Genomic DNA, 17,038 nt, shown 5'->3' with positions numbered 1-17,038 from the left:
AATATCCTGCACTGTATACAGGTACGGAGACCGGTACACTGCACTGTATACAGTATACAGGTACGGAGGCCGATACCCTGCACTATATACAGTATACAGGCACGGAGACTGGTACACTGCACTATATACAGGTACGGAGGCTGGGACACTACACTATATACAGGTACGGAGGCTGGGACACTACACTATATGCAGTATACAGGCACGGAGGCCTTTACACTGCACTGTATACAGTATACAGGTACGGAGGCCGATACCCTGCACAGTATACAGGTACGGAGGCCAATATCCTGCACTATATACAGTATACAGGCACGGAGGCCGGTACACTGCACTGTATACAGGTATGGAGCCTGGTGCCCTGTAGTTATTGGTACCATTACAGTATACAGTCTTTCTTAAAGGAGTTTTCCCATGAAGAAAGTTAATTTTAATGAATACATCTTGGAATAATAATAACTTGCACTATTGGATGTGTTTAAATAAAATGTCCCTGTGGTGAGGTAATCTTATAAATGTCCCCTCTGTGTAATGGCTGTGTCTGACCATACAGGAATATGGCCTGATAATACTTGAGCTCCTGGGCAGGGAGGAAGGAAAAGACTATACAGACCGGACAACAGGGGATCACAGCTGATTCTTTCTTTGAGGTAAAACATTTTTAAAACACAGGCAGATGTTTTGCCTCACAGAATCCGCTGTGATCCCGTGCTGTCCTGTCTTTTATACTTTTTTTTACTTCCTCCCCACCCAGGAGATATGGTATGATCGGACCATGTCCCTGTACGGTCAAACACTACACAGTACACAGCAGGGGATATTTATAAGATTATCTCAGCACAGGGACATTTAAAAAAAAAACAACAAAAAAAAAACATCCAAATGTGGAAATTATTCCAATATCTATTGATTTTAAATTAAGTTTGTTTATGGGAAAGCTACTTTAAGGCCGGCTTCACACTACTGTAGAATACAGACGAGTGCTAGGCGAGAAAACCTCACATACCGTAGCACTCGGACCGGTGTTAATCTATGGGGCAGCTCCCATCACTGTTTTTTTTCTCAGGCGTATTCGACGAGCGTGTAAAATTGCAGCATGCTGTGATTGTACGTGTATATCGTGCAAGACTCGCCAATGCAAGCCGATAGGTGCGAAAATAAATTGGACACCACATGGACCATCCGTCCAGCTTGCAACAAATATGCAGCCATTTTCCTCATTTCAGCCCATTGAGCCATTAAATTAAATGGGGAAAAAGCATTGAGAAATGTAAAGCCATACGCATGTCATACGGATATATAGGTGTGAGAAGATCGCATAATTGCATTGCAAACTCATTACACACAGATGACCATACGGAGAACACTTGTGCGACTCTCGGCAGGGAGACTCGGACCAAGTTTTCATACGTTGAGTGTGACCCCGGCCTAGTCCAGTCATAGTAATGCAATTCCTTCTATAGATTGTCGGGTCTCTCACAACCTTTTGTTACTGTTCACACATGAAGCTCCGTTGTGTACACCCGACTGCTTAGAATATGGGGCGCTGGGCATTAATGTGCCAATCAGTGGCTGCCCACACATAACCTGCTACTCTTTATTAACCCATGACATTTCTGTCACTTTTGGCTGTGCCCATTAGTGGTGATGCCGGTGTGATGAGATGACCCCCCTCTGTACCAATTAGTGGTGATGTGATGCTCCTGTGATGAGATGACCCCCTCTGTGGCCATTAGTGGTGATGTGATGCTGGTGTGATGAGATGACCCCTCCTCTGTGCCCATTAGTGGTGATGGCGGTGTGATGAGATGACCCCCCTCTGTGGCCATTAGTGGTGATGCTGGTGTGATGAGATGACCTCCACTGGGCCCATTAGTGGTGATGGTGGTGGGATGAGATGACCTCCTCTGTGCCGATTAGTGGTGATGCCGGTGTGATGAGATGACCCCCCCCCCTCTGTGGTGATGCTGGTGTGATGAGATGACCGCCCTTCTGTGGTGATGCCTGTGTGGTGAGATGACCCCCTCACCTGTGCCCATTAGTGGTGATGCCGGTGTGATAAGATGACCTCCTCTGTGCCTATTAGTGGTGATGCCTGTGTGGTGAGATTAACCCCCCACCCCCCCCCACCTGTGCCCATTAGTGGTGATGGCGGTGTGATGAGATGACCCCCTCTGTGCCCACTAGTGGTGATGCTGGTGTGATGAGATGACCTCCTCTGTGGCCATTAGTGGTGATACTGGTGTGATGAGATGACCCCCTCTGTGCCCATTGGTGGTGATGCTGGTTTGATGAGATACCCCCCCCCCCCCTCTGTGCCCATTAGTGGTGATGCTGGTGTGATGAGATGACCCCATCTGTGCCCATTAGTGGTGATGCTCGTTTGATGAGAAACCCCCCCCCCCTCTGTGCCCATTAGTGGTGATGCTGGTGTGATGAGATGACCCCCTCTGTGCCCATTAGTGGTGGTGCTGGTGAGATGAGATGACCCCCTCTGTGCCCATTAGTGGTGGTGCTGGTGTGATGAGATGACCCCCTCTGTGCCCATTAGTGGTGATGCTTGTTTGATGAGATACCCCCCCCTCTGTGCCCATTAGTGGTGATGCTGGTGTGATGAGATGACCCCCTCTGTGCCCATTAGTGGTGGTGCTGGTGAGATGAGATGACCCCCTCTGTGCCCATTAGTGGTGGTGCTGGTGTGATGAGATGACCCCCTCTGTGCCCATTAGTGGTGGTGCTGGTGTGATGAGATGACCCCCTCTGTGCCCATTAGTGGTGATGCTTGTTTGATGAGATACCCCCCCCCCTCTGTGCCCATTAGTGGTGATGCTGGTGTGATGAGATACCCCCCCCCCCCCCCTCTGTGCCCATTAGTGGTGATGCTGGTGTGATGAGATGACCTCCTCTGTGCCCATTAGTGGTGATGCTGGTGTGATGAGATGACCTCCTCTGTGCCCATTAGTGGTGATGCTGGTGTGATGAGATGACCCCCTCTGTGCCCATTAGTGGTGACTCTGGTGTGATGAGATGACCCCCTCTGTGCCCATTAGTGGTGATGCTGGTGTGATGAGATGACCCCCTCTGTGCCCATTACTGGTGATGCTGCTGTGATGAGATGACCTCCTCTGTGCCCATTAGTGGTGACGCTGGTGTGATGAGATGACCTCCTCTGTGCCCATTACTGGTGATGCTGCTGTGATGAGATGACCCCCTCTGTGCCCATTAGTGGGGATGCTGGTGTGATGAGATGACCTCCTCTGTGCCGATGCCTCTTCACCACCTGATCTCTTCTCCTGTGCCGTGTAGTCAGGTCGTGGCTTCTCCTGTAATCTCACATCTTTATCTTTGCCCCTTTTTGCTGCTCCATTTCCCTGTTGCCCATCAGGGAGTGACCCCCGCTGCCAAATAGTGAGCTGCCGCTGTTAATATATTCGATGGGGTGGGAGGTCTGCCTGCCAGATAGTGATCACACAGTGGGAGTAGTGGGGAGCGGCAGCTGGGAGAGCTATCCCACCCGCCCCTTGTGTCTTCTCTGGCTTGGAAACCATACAGACAGAATGTCATTTCCTTTGTTGCTTGTGGCTCATTTCAGAGCTGCTCTCGTATTGACTTTTAATTATTTCACACCCAGAGTATTGGGAAGGGGCATCCTATCCAGATGGGAGAGCCAGACTGTTCAATTATTCATGGTGCGATGTGCAAATGAGCCCCCCTGTGCCAGCGAGCGGGCAGCCTCACAGATCTGTGCCCTGGGCATGAACGCAGAGCCCAGCTCCTCTCTGGTGGCAGCAGCTATTACAGGTTATGGGAAGGGGCATAAGAGTATACTGGCTGCCTACAGGGCACATGCTCGAAAAGCAGAGAGCAAGAGACCACCCGTGTGAGAGACTACAGGCAGCTGATGGGGGCCCATTCATATCAGTAGGGATGGAAAGGAATGAGTCCTTCTTATTAGTGAGGAAGGTAGCCGATTGCTTGATACTGTCCATTACCAAAGATCAGAGGGGTTCTCGGGGATTAAATTAAATAGCTGATGGCAAGAAATGTGGAACATGAATACGGAAATAAGATTCACCTGGTAAAGCCGTCCTGTGGCATCATCATCAAGTATTATCAGCAAGGACTATGGATTATCAGATGCTTGGATGCCTCCGGACTTGTATAGACCATGATGCTGGTTGGCAGGGTCCCAGATGTTGGATCCCCACCAGTCATACATTAGAGGTTGTCCCGGCCATGTTTTTAACATGCAGAAGCCTAAGGCTTTGTTCACTTTTTTTTTTTTTTGCTGCAGCAAAAACCTGATTTCTTGGCAGTATAAGGCTATGTGTGCACATTGCAGAAATTTCTGCAAGCAACTACTCAAAGTTTCTGCATCTCTTGGCTGAAAAAACGCTGTGGAAAAAATGTGCATTTTTGCCGCATTTTTAGGCCAGTCTCACACGTCCAGATAATTCCGGTACCGGAAAAATCGGTACCGGAATTATCCGTGTGCCTGTGCGTTTCTGTGGCACATCAGTGTGGCACACGTGTGCCGCCCGTGTGCCGACTGGGTACCACACGGAGCGTGCAGGAGACAGCGCTAGAGATAAGCCGCATATTCATGAGTGTAATCGGCGGCCCCACGTGACCGCATACAGGAGAAGCTGCGGCCAGGACAGGACGCTGCGAGGGAGCCGGGTGAGTATTTTAATAACAGCGGGCGGGCGCACCGGGGGTGGGAGGGGGATCGGGGACAGGGATCTTTATTTTAAACACGAGAAACAAAACAAAAAAAAAAAAAAAGGATTTATCATATCTTCTCTACAGCAAACGCTGCTGCAGAGAAGATATGAATGGCGGCTTCAGCACCACGTGGGGGGGACAGCGCTTACTGTAGCGCTGTCTCCTGCACTGCACATGGACTGCACACGGACAACGTCCGTGTGCGGTACGTGTTTTACACAGACCCATTGACTTTAATGGGTCCGTGTAATCCGTGCGCTCCCACGAACACTGACATGTCTCCGTGTTTTGCACACGGACACACGGTCCGTGAAAACACGCTGACATGTGCAGATTTCAATGTGTCTACATGAGTCAGTGTCTCCGTTACGTGAGGAAACTGTCACCTCACGTACTGGAGCCACTGACGTGTTTTTTTGTACAGCAATGAAGGCTTTTTTTGAGTTAAATAAAGATATTTAAAAAAAGTTTTGTGATGTAATTTCTTGGTTCAACACCACCTTTTTCATGCTGATGCAATAGCATCAGGGTAATGGGACTAGGGCTTGGTGTCAGCAGCTGTCATTGACACCTAGCTCTAGGCTTAAGGTACCTTCACACATAACGATATCGCTTTTTGTGACGTAGCAACGATCCCGCTAACTATCTCGTTTTGTGTGACAGTGACCAACGATCAGGCCCCTGCTGGGAGATCGTTGGTCGTGGGGAATGATCAGGACCTTTTTTTTTCGGTCGCTGATCACCCGCTGTCATCGCTGGATCGGCGTGTGTGACGCCGATCCAGCGATGTGTTCACTTGTAACCAGGGTAAATATCGGGTTACTAAGCGCAGGGCCGCACTTGGTAACCCGATATTTATCCTGGTTACCATTGTAAAAGTAAAAAAAAAAAAACAGTACATACTCACATTCCGATGTCTGTCACGTCCCCCGCCGTCAGCTTCCCGCACTGACTGTGTCAGCGCCGGCCGGAAAGCAGAGCACAGCAGTGACGTCACTATACTAGATTGTGGCCCGATTCTAACGCATCGGGTATTCTAGAATATGCATGTCCCCGTAGTATATGGACAATGATGATTCCAGAATTCGCGGCAGACTGTGCCCGTCGCTGATTGGTCGAGGCAACCTTTATGACATCATCATCGCCATGGCAACTATTATGACATCTACGTCGATACTGTGCCCGTTGCTGATTGGTCGAGGCCGAGGACGCGGGATGTCTACGTCCTTTATGACATCATCGTCGCTGTGCCCGTCGCTGATTGGTCGAGGCCGTGGGATTTCCAGGACAGACAGACAGACGGAAAAACCCTTAGACAGTTATATAGATAGATAGATATATATATATATATATATATATATATATATATATATATATATATATATATATATATATATATATCTATATATATATATTGGGGCAAAAAAGTATTTAGTCAGTCAGCAATAGTGCAAGTTCCACCACTTAAAAAGATGAGAGGCGTCTGTAATTTACATCATAGGTAGACCTCAACTATGGGAGACAAACTGAGAAAAAAAAATCCAGAAAATCACATTGTCTGTTTTTTTAACATTTTATTTGCATATTATGGTGGAAAATAAGTATTTGGTCAGAAACAAACAATCAAGATTTCTGGCTCTCACAGACCTGTAACTTCTTTAAGAGTCTCCTCTTTCCTCCACTCATTACCTGTAGTAATGGCACCTGTTTAAACTTGTTATCAGTATAAAAAGACACCTGTGCACACCCTCAAACAGTCTGACTCCAAACTCCACTATGGTGAAGACCAAAGAGCTGTCAAAGGACACCAGAAACAAAATTGTAGCCCTGCACCAGGCTGGGAAGACTGAATCTGCAATAGCCAACCAGCTTGGAGTGAAGAAATCAACAGTGGGAGCAATAATTAGAAAATGGAAGACATACAAGACCACTGATAATCTCCCTCGATCTGGGGCTCCACGCAAAATCCCACCCCGTGGGGTCAGAATGATCACAAGAACGGTGAGCAAAAATCCCAGAACCACGCGGGGGGACCTAGTGAATGAACTGCAGAGAGCTGGGACCAATGTAACAAGGCCTACCATAAGTAACACACTACGCCACCATGGATTCAGATCCTGCAGTGCCAGACGTGTCCCACTGCTTAAGCCAGTACATGTCCGGGCCCGTCTGAAGTTTGCTAGAGAGCATTTGGATGATCCAGAGGAGTTTTGGGAGAATGTCCTATGGTCTGATGAAACCAAACTGGAACTGTTTGGTAGAAACACAACTTGTCGTGTTTGGAGGAAAAAGAATACTGAGTTGCATCCATCAAACACCATACCTACTGTAAAGCATGGTGGTGGAAACATCATGCTTTGGGGCTGTTTCTCTGCAAAGGGGCCAGGACGACTGATCCGGGTACATGAAAGAATGAATGGGGCCATGTATCGTGAGATTTTGAGTGCAAACCTCCTTTCCTCAGCAAGGGCATTGAAGATGAAACGTGGCTGGGTCTTTCAACATGACAATGATCCAAAGCACACCGCCAGGGCAACGAAGGAGTGGCTTCGTAAGAAGCATTTCAAGGTCCTGGAGTGGCCTAGCCAGTCTCCAGATCTCAACCCTATAGAAAACCTTTGGAGGGAGTTGAAAGTCTATGTTGCCAAGCGAAAAGCCAAAAACATCACTGCTCTAGAGGAGATCTGCATGGAGGAATGGGCCAACATACCAACAACAGTGTGTGGCAACCTTGTGAAGACTTACAGAAAACGTTTGACCTCTGTCATTGCCAACAAAGGATATATTACAAAGTATTGAGATGAAATTTTGTTTCTGACCAAATACTTATTTTCCACCATAATATGCAAATAAAATGTTAAAAAAACAGACAATGTGATTTTCTGGATTTTTTTTTCTCAGTTTGTCTCCCATAGTTGAGGTCTACCTATGATGTAAATTACAGACGCCTCTCATCTTTTTAAGTGGTGGAACTTACACTATTGCTGACTGACTAAATACTTTTTTGCCCCACTGTATATATATATATATATATATATATATATATATATATATATATATATATATATATATATATATATATATATATATATATATATATATATATATATATACTAGACTGTGGCCCGATTCTAACGCATCGGGTATTCTAGAATATGCATGTCCCCGTAATATATGGACAATGATGATTCCAGAATTCGCGGCAGACTGTGTCCGTCGCTGATTGATCGAGGCAACCTTTATGACATCGTCGCCATGGCAACCATTATGACATCATCGTCGCTGATTGGTCGAGGCCAATCAGAGACGCAGGATGTCTACGTCCTTTATGACATCATCGTCGCTGTGCCCGTTGCTGATTGGTCGAAGCCTGGTGGCCTCGACCAATCAGAGACGCGGGATTTCTACGTCGATGCTGTGCCGGTCTCTGATTGGTCGAGGCCTGGCGGCCTCGACCAATCAGAGAGCCGGGATTTCCAGGACAGACAGACAGACAGACGGAAAAACCCTTAGACAATTATATATATAGATTTTACATGTGTAAAAAATAAATAAATAAATAGAAAAATAAATTCCTAAATAAAGAAAAAAAATATTGTTCCAATAAATACATTTCTTTATCTAAATAAAGAAAAAAAAAACCATAAAAGTACACATATTTGGTATCGGCGCATCAGTAACGACCCGACGCGGGACCCGTAGAAGCATCTTTGATGCGAAGCGGCCGTCATCCTTCCCTGCATTCCTCCTGCACCTGCCTGTCCCATGAACTTTGTCCACAGATCCACAATGGTTTAATAAAGGACTTCGTTGAAACAGCTCATGTTTGAGTTCTGCATCTTTTCTGCTCTTGCACATTTTTTAGACGGATGTTTTTCCTTCATGCTGTGCACCTATGCCCAGAGCTTATATACCCCTATTCTTAAAGTGCCGGCCATCCAGAGCGACCGGTGTTAAATTTGCATGACCTTGGTGCCATTCATATTTTTTTTTTTTTGTGGAATTTATCTGTAAGGCTGTGTTTCCACGGTCAGGAAACGCTGCATGTTTGACGCAGCTTTGAGTCGCAGCGTCAAAAACGCAGCGTCCAGATGTTAAAGCATAGTGGAGGGGATTTCATGAAATCCCGTCTCCACAATGCATTAAGACGCCTGCGGCAGACCCATGGAAATGCGGTGCGTCTTTTCAGAACGCAGTATGTCTGTTTACAATGCGGCGACGCTCCGTCGCCGCACCATAAATTTACCATAGACTATCATTAGATGCGGTAAAACCACATCTAATTAGTCACATGTAAATGCAGCTTACTATGCATGCCTACTAATTTACATGCGGGCAATTAGATAAATGTCCGTGTGAGCTGCACTGTGGATTTCCTCTGCACTTGGGCATGGATTTTACAATCCAGTACATGTTCATTATTTAGCCGATCTTGTCCTGAAAGGCCACCGGTTGCCCCGTAGCGTTCCCTCTCCTATGAGAGGTTGGTCAGGCACAGAAGCTGCTTCTCTCCATTAGATGCAGGCATCACTGTGGGGCCAAACGTGGCAATAATGGTGGCTGCAGAGTCTGCGGAGCGGTCAGTGGTGCCTGGAGTTTCATGGCTCCTGCCATCGATTATCTCGCTGGGATCGTTGTGTCGTAGGTCTTCTATGTTTCCATGATCAGTGGAGCCGCGGCTTCCTTGGTTTCCAGCCACCATTGTTCTGCTGTTGTTGGGATATCTATCCATCATGGCACTAAGCTGAGTACGGCAGTGTCACTTCCCACAATGTGTCACATAGCAACACGTGTGGACATAACACTCAGTACACAGCACATACAGGGACGCCGTCAGCACAGACTGTTCATGGATGGCGAGGCCAATCTATATATATATATATATATTATATTATATATGTATAATTGTCTAAGGGTTTTTCCGTCTGTCTGTCTGTCTGTCTGTCTGTCCTGGAAATCCCGCGTCTCTGATTGGTCGCCAGGCCTCGACCAATCAGAGACCGGCACAGCATCGACGTAGAAATCCCGCGTCTCTGATTGGTCGAGACCTGGCGGCCTCGACCAATCAGCAACGGGCACAGTGACGATGATGTCATAAAGGACGTAGGCATCTCACGTTTCTGATTCAGCGACGGGCACAGTATCGACATCTCACGTTTCTGATTCAGCGACAGGCACAGTATCGACGTAGATGTCATAATGGTTGCCATGGCGACGATGACGTCATAAAGGTTGCCTCGACCAATCAGCGACGGGCACAGTCTGCCGCGAATTCTGGAATCATCATTGTCCATATACTACGGGGACATGCATATTCTAGAATACCCGATGCGTTAGAATCGGGCCACAATCTAGTCATTTATATGCACCTTCCCTCCTGCCTGTGTTCCATCTATCTCCACCTCCTCTTCTTTGACAGTCGTGCCTTCATAGATCCAGAGAAGGGCGGCAATATATAGAAACCAAGCAGGTGGGGAAAAAAGTTACTCACAAAAAGTTAGGGATATCTGACTTTCAGGCAAATTTCCGGGTGAACCTACAATTCCCTCTAACCTTTTAAGGAGAACTTAATGTGGCCGTCTCTAGACTTTTAGATGCACATGTCCAGCTATTTCATGGTTTCATGTTTTCACTTTTTGCACAACTTGATGTTCTCTAACAAGGAGCCTAATGGTAAAATTCACAGTAGGTGTTTGATCCATGAATCGCCCAATACATTTCAGGGTTTAATAATAATTGGTATTAAACAGTCCTCATGCTGCTCACATTCTGACATCATGAGACCAAGGCGACACCTAACAGCTCATCACCAGGACCTCACCATAGTGAGGTTGTTCTCAGACAGAAGTGGCCACTGAGCCCAGAGTGTCACAGAATCGTCATCAGGTTGCAATAGGGAGACTGGAGGAGGCACAGAAAAGCAGAGAAGTGGATGTTCTTTGGCCACATCCCACACTGATGATCACTTCATTGTGGACAATGTCCTTCAGAACCAGATGGTGAATTCCACACAACTCCAGGCACATTTAAAGGATGTGAGAGACGCCCAAGTGTCATGGCAGACTATTAGAAACTGTTTACCGTATTATGGGCTGCGTGTTAGATGACCTGCAAGGGTACCTGACCACTGCACCAAGCACAGGCATCATCATCTTCCATGGGCCAGGGATTATCTACACTGGACAAGGGACAAGTGGTCTTCAGTGCTGTTCACTGATGGAAGTCGATTCACGCCGAGCAGAAATGATGGCCGCCAATGATGTTGGAGATGTCAAGGAGAGCGCTATTCATCAGCCTCTGTCGTCACAAGATGAGCCTTTGGTGTTGTTGCAGTGTGGGCAGGGTGACTAGTCAATACAGAGCACCTACAATTTGTGACAAGTCCCTACTACTTGAGTACCATCAGTAATCCAGTCATTGTGCCTCTACACAAACGGCACAGGCCGAATTTCATCTTCATGGACGACAATGTCCAGCTCATCGAGGTCGCTATGGATTGGCTGCTGGAAACTGGGGTAACTCAAATGGAGTGGCCTGCACTTTCTCCAGAACTAATTCCCATAGAAAACCTATGAGACCAGCTGAGTGGTCGTGTAGAGGCTTGTAAATCTGTACCCCACAACCTTAATTACCTGGGGGCCACTCATCAAGAAGATTGAGATGCCATGCCTCAGCACCCCATAACTCCACTTGTGGACAGCACGAGACGTCCTTGTCGGCTGTAATTGATGCTCATGGCCACAGGACAAGTTATTGGGACATTTGGGGTGTGCCCAGCACTGTTGTTTGCTTTTGTTGCAATGAATTGTTTGAGATGAGGAAATCCCCATTTCTGCTTCTACTTAAATTCCCGACTTTCTATAGTGTCAACTTTTTAAGTTTTTCATAAATTTCAGTCAAAAGCCAAAGATCCCTAACTTTTCATGAGTAGTGTAGGGCTATGTGCACACGTTGCAGATTTGCCTGGGGAATTTTCTGTGTGGATTCTTCCTCTTTTGGCAGAAAACGCAGTTGAAAATCCGCTCGGATTTGCTACATTGTTGATGCGTATTTTAATGTGGATTTTTATGGGTTTTTGTAAGCTAAATAAATATATTATTTAACAAAAAAAATTGTGATGTCATTTCCATGTCCAACCTCTTCTTCTTTTACATACTCCATCGAAGACCATAATATCATTACATACCATGTCCACACATAATGTTTACACACAAAAAACAAATATAAGTGAATATATATATATAGATAGATATATATAGATATAGATATAGATATATAGATAGAGATATATATATATATATATATATATATATATATATATATATATATATATATATATATATATATACCAAGCCCGTTGTTTAGTAATGAACATAATAAAATGATACATAAAGAGTTACATAAAGGCGCACACACAATCTGCGTGAAACACAATATCTGTTTAATTTAAAAAAAAAAAAGGAAATAAAAAATTGCGCGAGCTCCCATTTAATTTTTTTAACCAGCAGAGGGAAAGCCAGCGACTGGGGGCAGATGTTTATAGCCTGGAAAGGGGGTAATACCCATGGATCTACCCAGGCCATTAATATCAGCTCACAGCTGTATACTTAGCCTTTACTGGCTATTAAAATATGGGAGCCCCCCCAAAATGATGTGGGGTCCCCCTATAATCAATAACCAGCTAAGGGTATGCAGACAGCTGCGGGCTGAAATTAATAGCTTAGGAAGGGGCCATGGATATTGGCCCCCCCCTGGCTAGAAACATCAGCTCTCAGTCGCCCCATAAAAGGCGTATCTCTAAGATGCGCCAATTCCGGCTCTTCCCACTTGTCCTGTAGCGGTGGCAAGTGGGGTAGTGACGGGGGGGGGGGGGGTTGTTGATGTCACCTTTGTGTTGTTTAGTGGCACCAACCCCACTGCTTAGTAATGTTGAGGTGTCAATAAGACACCTATCCATTACTAATCCTATAGTTGTTAAATAAAGACACAGCCAGAATAAAGTATTTTAATTAAATAAAACACAACACAGTTTGCCATTTTTATTATTACTCCTAATCCATGCGAAGCCATTGATCTCCTGCAAAATAAAATAAAAATAGACCAACACAAATACTCCCTGTTCTGATGTAATCCATTTAATAACGTCTGTCCGACAACGTTCTCCCGTGTAGAGCAGTCACATCGGGAGATGTGACTGCCCTTCCCAGCTTACGATACACTGACAGAAGATAATCGCTCCTGCAGTGTATCAGAGTTCATCTGAGTTTGTGCTCTCACTTTAGGGCACTGCCGCTGCGTGAGAATTTTCTCATGTAGTGGTGCTGCAAGTGACATCATGAACTCCGGTGACCTCTAGGCGGCAGAGTGATACACGGTGGGAGGATTATCTCCTGTCACTGTATCACCGGAGCCGCGTAGAGCGGTCACATCTCCTGATGTGACTGTTCTACAAGGAAGATAGTCGTGGGACACTCGTTATTAAGAGGATTACATTGGAACAGGGAGTATTTGTGTTGGTTTATTATTATTTATTTTTTTGCAGGAGATCGGGGCCATTGGGGTTTAGCTGTTTTCTGAGTACGAGTGTTTTTAACTTTTTACTATTGAACACAGTAGCCGGATGAAGGGACTACCGTCCCACCATCGGCTAATGCTGTCACTGTTCTATGTGACAGCAGACGTAGCCAGATGGTAGACAGATCGGACGATGTGTGTGTGTGTGTGTGTATATGTATATGTATATATATATATATATATATATATATATATATATATATATATATATATATATATATATATATATATAATTATATTACACACACACACACACACACACACACACACACACACACACACACACACACACACACACACACCTTCACACACACACACACACACCTTCTCCACACACACACACACACACACCTTCTCCACACACACACACACACACACCTTCTCCACACACACACACACACACATCTTCTCCGCGCGCACACACACACACACACATCTTCTCCTCCACACACACACACACACACACACCTTCTCCACACACACACACACACACACACACACCTTCTCCTCCACACACACACACACACACACACATCTTCTCCACACACACACACACACACACACACATCTTCTCCGCGCGCACACACACACACACACACATCTTCTCCGCGCGCACACACACACACACACATCTTCTCCTCCACACACACACACACACACACACCTTCTCCACACACACACACACACACACACACCTTCTCCTCCACACACACACACACACACACACACATCTTCTCCACACACACACACACACACACACACACACACACACACATCTTCTCCGCGCGCACACACACACACACACACATCTTCTCCGCGCGCACACACACACACACACACACATCTTCTCCTCCACACACACACACACACACACACACACACACCTTCTCCACACACACACACACACACACACACCTTCTCCTCCACACACACACACACACACACACATCTTCTCCACACACACACACACACACACACACACACATCTTCTCCGCGCGCACACACACACACACACACATCTTCTCCGCGCACACACACACACACACACACACACACACTCTTCCTCCTTCCTATCTGCAGCATTTTTTGCATGCAAAACTGCAAATCTTTTTACAACTGTGGTTTTGCTGCGGATTTGACTGACTCAATGGAAGTCGATGGGTGCAGAAACGCTGCAGATCCACAAAAAGAATTGACATGCTGGGGAAAATAAAACGCTGCGAATCCGTGTGGATTTTTCCACAGCATGTGCACACCAATTCTGGATTCACATAGATTAACATTGGTTGTGCAATTACGTACGTCCAAAAAATGCTGCGGATCTGCAACGCGTGCACATAGCCTAAATGATTGACCCCGCCATGAAGCACCGAGTGCCTGCTGTTTTGAACAGTCATCCTGTGCTGGCAGAGTTCCTTTAATATAACACTAAAAGAGCCAGTATTTGAGTTATACATACTCCCAGCCAGTGGGCGCAGCCTCGCTCACATACACTTGTGTATACAGTGCGTGCACTGGGGGGATTCATAATTCTGCAGTGACTGCAGACTTATCGATTTGGACCCAATAGCCCCTTTAATAAGAGGATGTCACATATTTTACATCTGTCACTAAAGGGAGCATAGGAGCTAAGCATTTACTAGCACAGTACTCATGTCCTCCCTCTAGTGGCAGCGGCAGGTACAAGGCATGTTTGGGGCCGTGTATCAGGAGAACAAAGCTTCCGCTGCTGTATAGCTGTAAGGATATGGATCAGGACAGAACTCTTTCATCCTAAACCCCTGCGATCACAACATGTGGAGATTTATTAAGCTTTGTAAAAGTGAATGTTAACATTGAATTCACTTGAACACTGCCAATGCCTTAGACAAGAACTGTTCATAGAAGGTTACATTTTTTTTTTTTCAAATCAACCCCTTGAAAAGAAGAACATTGCTCAGTTTCTATTTGTCCTCCTTGATTTTTTTTTTTAAGTCAGTGTATTTTCTTTACTATAACCAAGTTCAGGGTGTTATCTAAAAATATAAATTGCGCCTATGTTTTGGGGTTGTTCTACAGGTGATTTATTTATTTTTACAAAAGGGCCAGAATGAGTTAAAACTAAAAAGAAGCAATAATCATCTTACCAGTGCTCCCCTCTCACTGCGATCCTACTGCTCCACACTAGTCTGTGTTTCCTCCAAAAGTGACACTGTCCGGACTTATCAGACTATAACTGCTGCAGCCCATCACTTTGTAGCCCAGATTCATGCTGCATAGATTTACTCGGCATCACTGTGCCTGCCCCCGCCATTAGAGGGAGCTTCCTGATTACCATGGTAATATTGAACCCCATACATAGCCATAAGTAGATGTGCTCCCTCTAGTGGTGGCATCCCCTGTCCAACGCTAAGGCCGGGTTCACATTTGCGGTTGTGTCCGCAGCGTTTCTAACGCATACATCCGCATGTGTCTTGATTTCATGTCACTTTTACATTGTGGACGCAGGTTCATGCGTTTGCTTACGCATGCGTATTTTTGCGGGGCACTGCTAACGCAGCATGATGCAATTTTTGAGGCGGCATATTTCTGTCAAATATGCACAGGCGTGCGCATGCGGATGAGTGCATTAAAAAATGCATTACTGCCTATGGGAACGCATGCATACGCATGCATTCGCTACACTTGTGTACTTCGGACTGCGCATGTCCAGGAACTGATTTACACGCCCATTGAGACATGCCCTCCTGGAAATATCGACCGCATGTGCATAAAAAGCACAAACGCAGGCAAAAACCGCATGCAAACGCTGTGTTTTTTTTTGCCGTCATGTGTCAGCTGATGTGGAAAAAATACGCTGCGTAAACATGCGTTGGCATGCGTTTTTGCATGTGTTTGCGGACATGACGTTGTGGACTCAACCACAAATGTGAAACTAGCCTAAGGCTGCTTTCACACATCTGTTTTTTGCCATCAGTCACAATCTGTCAAATGTTGAAAAAAACAAAAAACAGATCCCTCGCAGATTGTGAAAAACTGATGCAACGGATCCATTTTTTTCGAGGGATCCGACTAGCTGATCCAGCTAATTGGATCCTAAAAAAAAATCGGAGCATGCTCATTTATAAAAAATAAATAGATAAATCCGTCACTGTCCCGTTTTTTCGACGGACAGAAAAAATGTTACTATATCCGTTTTCTCTGGCCGCCGGAAAACCAATTTTCGACGGATCTGGCGAAAATCAGATGAAACGTGAGGCCATCTGTCACAATCCGTCGCTAATACAAGTCTATGAGAAAAAAATGGACCCGGCGGCCACTTTTGCCGGATCCGTTTTTTTTCCGCCAGTTTGTGACTGACAGCAAAAACCTAATGTGTGAAAGGGGCCTAAGACGTCTAGACTACATCTCTAAAGAAAGAGCTCCTTGTCCTGGAAGGGTAAACTCACAGATTTATTGCAGACATTTCTCTAGCTATCCAAATGGGGTCTGCAGAAATCCATGCACAAGGAAATGCATGTAGTTTTGCTACTGCTAGTACTAGATCATTATCAGACATGACGGTGAATGCAGCGGTGCCAGCGGTGGTGTGATCAGTACAATAGTAGGCCGGGCCCTCACACCCGAGGCCCTCACACACACCCGAGGCCCTCACACACACCCGAGGCCCTCACACACACCCGAGGCCCTCACACACACCCGAGGCCCTCACACACACCCGAGGCCCTCACACACACCCGAGGCCCTCACACACACCCGA

At 46.0% G+C, this 17,038-nt stretch overlaps 1 protein-coding gene across 2 annotated transcripts in view; it reads left to right on the top strand.

Moving 5' to 3' along the window:
• The window catches only part of WDR47 (WD repeat domain 47), a 68,149-nt gene that overhangs the window by 8,201 nt on the left and 42,910 nt on the right, over positions 1-17,038 (top strand). The window lies entirely within an intron of this gene.

Source organism: Ranitomeya imitator, chromosome 8, assembly GCF_032444005.1.
Source record: "Ranitomeya imitator isolate aRanImi1 chromosome 8, aRanImi1.pri, whole genome shotgun sequence".
NCBI lineage: Eukaryota > Metazoa > Chordata > Amphibia > Anura > Dendrobatidae > Ranitomeya > Ranitomeya imitator.
The sequence above is the reverse complement of the archived record's forward strand: the minus strand, read 5'-3'. Positions and strand labels throughout refer to the sequence as shown.